Source organism: Nanorana parkeri, unplaced genomic scaffold (assembly GCF_000935625.1).
Source record: "Nanorana parkeri isolate BGI_ZX_2015 unplaced genomic scaffold, ASM93562v1 scaffold729, whole genome shotgun sequence".
Taxonomy (NCBI): domain Eukaryota; kingdom Metazoa; phylum Chordata; class Amphibia; order Anura; family Dicroglossidae; genus Nanorana; species Nanorana parkeri.
This window is the reverse complement of record NW_017306997.1, coordinates 824,179-832,509: the sequence shown is the minus strand read 5'-3', so window position 1 is coordinate 832,509 and position 8,331 is coordinate 824,179.

Below are 8,331 nucleotides of genomic sequence, written 5' to 3'. Positions count from 1 at the left end.
GACCAAAAAACATACGTTCATCGTTGGAGTTTACACACACTTTAAAGAGACCCAGTCACCAACTGGAGGTAAAAGCACAGAAAATTCCACTATTTTAAATGCTCACTTTCAACGTGCCTTTGAACTTGTTTGAAAAATTGTCTAGTCCTTGGGACACCCCCTTCCCTTCTTGCATATCATAGCCCTCTTCTATTCTCTAATTACTGTCTGTGCTGGCCCAGCTTCTCTGTCCCTCCCTTCACCTCCTCATATAACCTTTCATGTAGCTGCCAGGAAAAGAGCAAAGGGAAATACCATTGACTAGTGACAGCTCTGAGTCTACTGGGGCTTCTGACATCACTTCCAAGATGGTGGCCTCCACCAGCAGTCTCAGGGCTTTTCAATGCCTATAAAAGGAAGGTAAATATCATGCTAACATATGTTAATACATATATAATCCTATTGGATTTTCTTTGTTTAAATGAATGGTCTGGCAACAGGGTTTCTTCAAGCTCCTACCCCCAATCCTCACACCTAGCTCCTTGAATGGCCACCCTCCACCCCACCTATCATACCACAGATGACTTCTGGCTGGGTTGGTGACCTCACAGGTGTCTCTTCTAGTTCTGGAGCAGCGGTTGGCCGCTCATTATGGAGCACACAAATAATGACAATGTCTGATTGTACCTTTATGAATGATGTCCTCCTGCTCATAACACTGATGGATCCCACAGAAGAAAGCTGGCATGTGCATGGGCTCTCAACCCCCCAATTTTACACTGCTTGGGCTTGAAAATAGGTCAGTCAGAATTTCTGCTTCTATAGCACTTTAAGAAGGGTCACACTTATTGTAAAACTATCATTTAACATCTTATGGTGTCTATTCTCCAAGGGTGAGCATGGTTTAAGACTTTCTCAGAGAACACAGGTTCTCTTTAAATTATCTGCACACAATCTTCACTGCTTTATTTTACTACCAAACACCTTATTACACAGATTAATACCTAATCTGCTTTTTCTGCCACCTCAACCACAACTGTTACTGGGACCAAGAGATGTTTTCACCATATGTTAATAGTTTTTACTGTGAATATATCTTTAAGTTCATTTATCACTCTTCTTGCTAAATAGCATAAAGTAGCACAATGACATAGCATAACATCAGTGACTATTCAGCAATAGCGCTGACAGCACTATCTCATAAGCAGTAGAGGGTGCATTTATAGTGTGATAGTGGAACTCAAATTTACCAGCCTCCCTTCCCCCAAGGTCAATGCACATATATAAAGAATATATAGATAGATAGATAGATAGATAGATAGATAGATAGAGAATATATATATAGATAGATAGATAGATATATATATATATATATCTATCTATCTATCTATCTATCTATCTATCTATATATATAATTATGGTCCGGTGACATCAAGGGTCTTTCTTCTTCCCCAGCAGTGGCTGGTCCTTACTGCTGCACTGAAGGGATCTCATGTAATGGATTGTAAATATAATGCAGTGTAGTAGTAGTACAGCAAACCCAGACCAGCACGATAATGCTGCATCAGGGGGCGTGCCAATGACAGACTGGGCTCAGAAAAAGTGGTTAAATGACATTGATGATCATTCAACCTAGAAGATTGGTGACCTCTAGTGGTGGAAATAAATGACTGCAGGGGACAGCTCTACTTCAAGAATGAGCATTAGTTTTTTTTCTTTTAATCAATTCTTTTTTTTGCTAGCTGGAGTTTAAAAATTGTGTATATGAAATCAGGTTATGAAACTAAAGTAGAACAAGCAAGTACAATGTGAAAATTACACTGAGAATTACTTTCCGATAGGTCTGAAGCAATAACTTGAAGCAAGTACTAACTGAATACAGCACAATCGTTTTCCTTTAATCGCTGCTTTATGGAAACTGAGTGGTAACTAATATTTACTGTCCCTTTAAATCCGAGTGCAGAACAATCTAGTAATTTTCTTGCTGGAGCAATCAACAGAAAACAAACGACAAAAATTTCTTATTCTCACTCTTGGTGGAAAATTCCTGCTTATGCCATCCATTAGGGAAGCTGAAGTTTATTGTCTCATAACATAGCACATTATGTCTGCTGGGATATATGTTTATGATCCATAAAAAGGAATATATAAAGATTAGTATGCAGGGCGCTTTTATTCCATTGTAATAGTATTCATAATTTTTATCTCCACAAACACAAAATCAGCATATTTGGTCCGATTAATCCTAAAAATAATGCTTGTGAAGTCATTAATAATGTTTCTGTTTGTCTGGGAAAGGAGAGCGGCTGATGGAGGGCACAGACGGGAGATTGTCAGAAACGCCGTAGATGTACTGGAGTAAGCCCGGTGATGGATTGTACCGCAGTAACAAGCGTGCAGGTATGTAATGGGGCTGATTTACTAAAGGAGTAGGGAGTGCTCACTTCAAAAATGGAATACTCACTTAGTGAAGTTGTTTTCACTTTGAGTGCCCAATCATGATCGGTAAAAGCCAACTGTAATAGTTTTGGGTTAATGAATAATTTTGTAAAAACTGAACTCCAGGCCAACAGCTAAATATATGTCTTGGAACCAGGACCATCCCTTTAATGAGGCAGCCTGAGGCTATTGCCTCAGGCAGCATCTCTTTGGGTTACGTGGAGGGGGGTAGTATGCAGAGTGGCATGTTTGTTGTATAGTGGCCGCTCTGCTGCACAATGCCACCCCCCTTTCCGGCCAGAGTGTCCCAGGTTGCTTAGAGCCCAGCAGGGAGATGTGTAAGGGGCATATACATCTATGCAACCAGCTCTTAGCAACCTGGGACACTCTGGTCGCTGTGACCTCACTGGTTGCCAGGCGCTGAGCAGGATGCTGGCCAGGGCATCCCACCCCCATGCAGCAAAAAGGCATCCGGCAGGGCAGGGCAGGGCAGGAGACTGTTCTATCACTGCAGTTCAGTAACGCTTAAAGGTCTTGTCTCTCCAACAGCCTGCGACTGGACAGTGAAAAGAGAGAGACGCAGCAGACCCTTGGACTATACACATAGAGATGCATAAAAATTTTGGTGGACAAAACCTTTTAGCCCTTTATGCCGATAGTACCAAAACGTCCTAAAATAAGGCGCATCCCTAGCTTCTCTCCTCCCTGCTGGGCACCGGTTTATGTCCGCTCTGATCCCCACTGCTCTCCCCCACCTGTGTTCACAGAGGCAGCGGAGGTCAGAGGGGACACAGAGCCAGGGGCGTCCCGAGGCTGGGTGACATCCGGAGTGGTAACCGAGTTCACCCCTCCAATGGTGTCACCCGGCCGCACCCCCCGCACCCCCCTTGTTACGCCACTGCACAGAGCCAATCCAGCTGCCGGCGCCCAGCAGGGAGAAGAGAAGCTATCAGGAGGCCGAGTGGGGCAGTGCGGGGAGGTACTGATCGCTGAGTGTTTGTAAATAACTGAGGACATAGTAAGCTTACTGTGTCCCCAGTTATGAATGAATAGGAAGTTTAATAATAATAATAATAATAATAATAATACAGTATATACAGTGTATATACATATATATCATATTTTTTACATTTTCATTTATTTTAGTCTTGACTGTAATGATTGTAGAGAACACAGCTTTGTTTTGCTAAATGAACAGTAAATCTACCCAACTGTCACTTGGAAGCTTCTTAAAGGAGAACTATGGGGTCAGGGCTTTTCCCCATAGTTCTCCTAAGGGTAACGGGAGGACACGAAGCGTCCTCCCGTCACCCTAAGCTCAGTGTACTGCGAGCTGAAGCTTGCGGTATACTCAGACGCCGCAGCCGGAACGGATCCCGACAATTATGTCTGGATCCACCCAGCTGCGTGAGTGACAGCAGGCTCTGCCTATCTAGAGGCAGAGCCAGCTGTACCCGCCCCCTCCCCGTCCGTTCCGCCAGTCAGCGGCTCTCTGCACGGATAGATCGAGAAGTGAGCGAGTGCCGGTATGTGTTCGCTCACTTCCTGATCTACTGAGCTGAACCTGTGACAGTTTAATTGTCACAGGTCGGCTCAGATTATGAGGCTGAGTGAAAATCACTCACCTCATAGTTCTCCTTTAATACTTGCTATTTAAATCCCTTGTTGAAGGGGTTGGGCTGACTTTAATATACAGCTATTAAAACTTAAAAAAGTAAGAGAGGTTTATTTTAAAGTCTGTCCAGGTATAACGTCTGTTAGCCAGAAATACATTGAAGGTGTCTGGATATTAAGCACTGATAAGGAAATCATGCCTGTCTGATTGGATGTTTGAAATGTCGCTCTGTGAAAGATTGCAGGGAAGCGTCCTGGTATTGTTTTGTGAGGTTGATCTGCAAGATCTTTATTAGTTAACCTTTCCTACTTACATGTAGCAGGAATAACTACTCACTTCCTGCTTAACTGCTCAGCGTTGTAACATAAAGCACATCCAGACAGATGTTGGAGAGACTCATATACATGTTCCAGAAGCAAAGCGCCGCTCTAGGCAGCATGCTATTCAGGCGTTCCTTTCCCAAATGCTGAGCGCAGAGGAGCAATCCATAACAGGCAAACAACCACAAGAGGGGAACCTTTGCACCTTCAGTGCTGCTCTTAAACAAAGGAAGAAATTCCAACCCTGCTTCTGACATATTTGGTCCTAAAATTACGAATACGCACCTTATTTTTCGGATTTGTGAGACGCGCCCTGTTTAGGAAGGCTTTACTGGGCATTATTTACTATAAAGTGTATCTAAAACTATCAGTTAACTTCTCATCTTTGCACTGTGTTGTCTGTTAAATAGACCATTGAAAGTGTTTAGTTACTGTATATCTGTTCAATACTAAATTTAAACATGTTCACATTGGAGGTGAGGAGATTAAGGGGGGATATGATTTCCATGTACAAAATGTTCAATGGGGACAGCAAAATTACCGATAAACTATTTAAAATTAACTCCATTACAAAAACTAGAGGCCATAACCTAAAATTGGTGGAAAAAAAATTCCAGCACACGTGGCGAAGGGGGTTCTTTACAGTGAGAGCGGGAAGGGTCTGGAACTCACTGCCGCAGGCAGTGAGTTCAGCAAAAAATGTGGAATTGTTCAAGAAACTTTTGGACGATTTCTTAAGGGACCGCAATATACAGGGGTACAAGTACTCATAAGAATGAAATCCTAATAGGTTGGACTTGATGGACTAATGTCTTTATTCAATCTCAAATACTATGTAACTATGTAATAAGTGCAGATGAAATCACTTACAAAGGATGCTGCTCCTTGATGTATAAAAGTTTTAGTTTCCTGCAGAATCAGCTGGTCCCCTGAGCAGTGAGCACTGGTCCTGATATCCTGTTTTAGGGTGGCTCCTTTCCCTTGCAGGGTCATATGGAGCCACCCTTGTGTGTGCTAGTAAGCTGGGTGTGTTTTCACAGGCACAGCAGGGCAAGCCAATCCCCTGCTGCCTGTTCCTTACTCCTCCCTTCTGCTAACTAGTAGATGGACAGTTGTTAGAGACTAAATTTTCCCTTGTGATCTTGTACTTGTTCAGGGAAGCTGAGCTGAGAGAGTTGGAGCTGTTTGGAAACATGATGACTGTAAATAGTTGGTAAAAAAAAATGTAAAGAAATACTTTGCTGGGCAATGTATATTTGCTTGGCCTGGATTTATTATTGAAAACACGTTTGAGAGTTTAATACTACTTTAACTGCCAGAAATCCTGTGCTTGTGCAATGTTATCAGACCCTGCCCAGTTCTCTTCTGTGAACTACAGACCATCTCCTGTCATCTTATGGAGATGAGAAAGGGGGGTGTCCTGTATTCCTAACACACTTCTTGTCCTAGGGTGAACATGCTGCTGCTCCACAGTGTGTGAGCGTTGTCACTATAGGACAGGAAACATGTTACTGGAAGGATCCCCAGGTGGAAGTACCCAAAAACCGGCAAAATAGCAGACTAATGATGCCCATACACTGTACGATTATCGTACGAGAATCGCGGGAAATCCCGCGATCGTACGATAATCGCAAAGTGTATGGAAGGCGTGCGACCGTTTCTACTGTATGGTCGCACGTCTTCCGTCGAACAAGCAGGCTGGAAAACCCGCCGAGAATCGTACAATTCTCAGCGGGTTAGTGGCCTGCTTGTTCGACAACTGCCGAACGGGCCGATGTGCGTACACGCACACTGCCCGTTCAGCATTGCAGTCATCAGAAGCCCGCCCCTCAGGGGGGCACGGCTTGCGATGATTGCAAGTACGATCTGCCTGTCCAAGATGAGCAGATCGTACGTTTGTTTAATTACTTTACAACCCTCGCAAGACAAAAGTCTTGCGAGGGTTGTAAAGTGTATGGCCACCTTTATGTAGCCCCAACACCTAAGAACTAGTAAATTTAAAACGGAACTCCAAGAATTTAGAAGATTTACCCTTGCTTACCCCGGCACTGCAAGGGTTAATTGCTCGTTTTCGTCTAGGGGCTCAAATAAAAAAAATATATATATACTCACCTGATTCTCAATGCCGCCTGGTTGCTAGACTCGTCCCCTCGGCCTCTTCTTCCCTGGAGAGACTGCTTAGGCAGTCTAAAGAACCGTGACATCATCACATCTAAAGCAGGTCCATTAGGCGTGGGGATGCCGAGGGACAAACCACAGCCAGCGTGGAGGGGAGAGAGTTGAGCACTGACTGCCGCAGGACTGAGGATCTGGTCTGAATGCTGGTCCGTATACCAAAATGAGCAGTTAACCCCTTGCAGTGCAGCGGCAGCACCGCTGCAAGGGTTAATGTTTAAAATAACTGGAGCTCGTCTTTAATATAAGCAATATATTACATGTTTTTTCTCTGGTTTTGATGCACCTCACCATAAACTTTACTTTCTCATTGATATACAGAGAATTCTTCACCATCTCATGCTGTTTCATTGCCATTCACACTGTGTTTGTTTTTAACAGTTTTAATTAGAAAGGGAGGGGGACTTAGGCCTCTTTCAGACAGGTGGTCCGATCAGGTCCGTCTGTCAGTTTTTCAGGCGGACCTGATCAGATCCCCCTATGTAAGGCTATGGGCAGCCGGATCTAAGCAGACAGGCATTCGTTTACATCTGGGTGCCCCCAAATCCAGCCAGGTCCAGAAAAAAGGGATCAGAGTTCTGTTTTGCTGGATTTGATTGTTCCGGATCTGGTATAATCTGATGTAACTGGACACAAGTCCTTTTACATCCAATTCCCCACAGACCAGCATGGGACCGGCTATTTCAGTTTCTTCCTCCATCAAATATGGGGGAAAAACTGGACAGACAAGAATGTCACAGATGTAACATCCCATCTGTAGTGCTCCGATGCACGGATCCCCTCCAGATCGGACAGTGTGAAAGGAGCCTTAGTGCATGGACAGCCGGATCTAGACAGATGGGTGTCCCTTTATATCAACTGGAAAAACAACTGGATCAGAGATCCGTTTCTCTGGACCTGATGGTGCCTGGATTGGGGGTAACTGGATGTAGATGTAGATCCAGGTGGCCATACACTAATATGGGTCCGGCAATGTCAGTTTTTTCCTCCATCAAATATGGAGGAAAAAGCTGGACGGACAAGCATGTCACAGCGTTGACATCCCATCTGTAGCCTGTATAGATCCCCTCCTGATCAGACGGTGCGAACGGGCCTTAGTGTATGGACAGCTGGGTCTAAACTGACGGGTGTCTGTTTTTAACCAGTTCTCCCCAGCTCTGGCCAGGTCCGGAAAACCAAACACATCAGAAATCCATTTCTCTGGACCTGATGGTGCCGGATTGGGGGTAACCGTATGTAAATATAGATCCAGCTGGCCATACACTATCACAAGATAGGAGAAACCATTGCACAGGCATGTATGTCACAATGGTGACATCCGTTACTATCAGGAGGGGCTGTGTGCACGGATCCCCTCCTGATCAGACCGTGTGAAAGGGGCCTTATATGTACATACTTTTTTTTTTTTTTAAAGGACCCCCTGATCTGATTCTGCATAGATTATCATGGTGGTTTGCGTCTGTCATTGGCTGCATTAACCTCTTTGTCCTCTGAGGGCTTCCATGTGAACAGTCGTAATCAACACCTCTGGAGAGGTCGGGTCCTTTAGTCCAACAAGCATTACATGCGTTTTCTCTTCTGTCTGGACGGAGTGAACCTGATGAATGCCGCAGGTGTTTTCTTAACCTCCATCCCCTAAACTCAGATTATTTCCATTCATTAAAAAACCTTCTTGAAGTTTCTTCTTTTTAGCTACACTTATGCATGTCGTCACCTGCAAGGGAAATCTGTTTAATAAATAATCTTTTAAATCATTTATAAAGATAAATATTTGAAAGGTCAGATAGATGTAGATAATGTTAT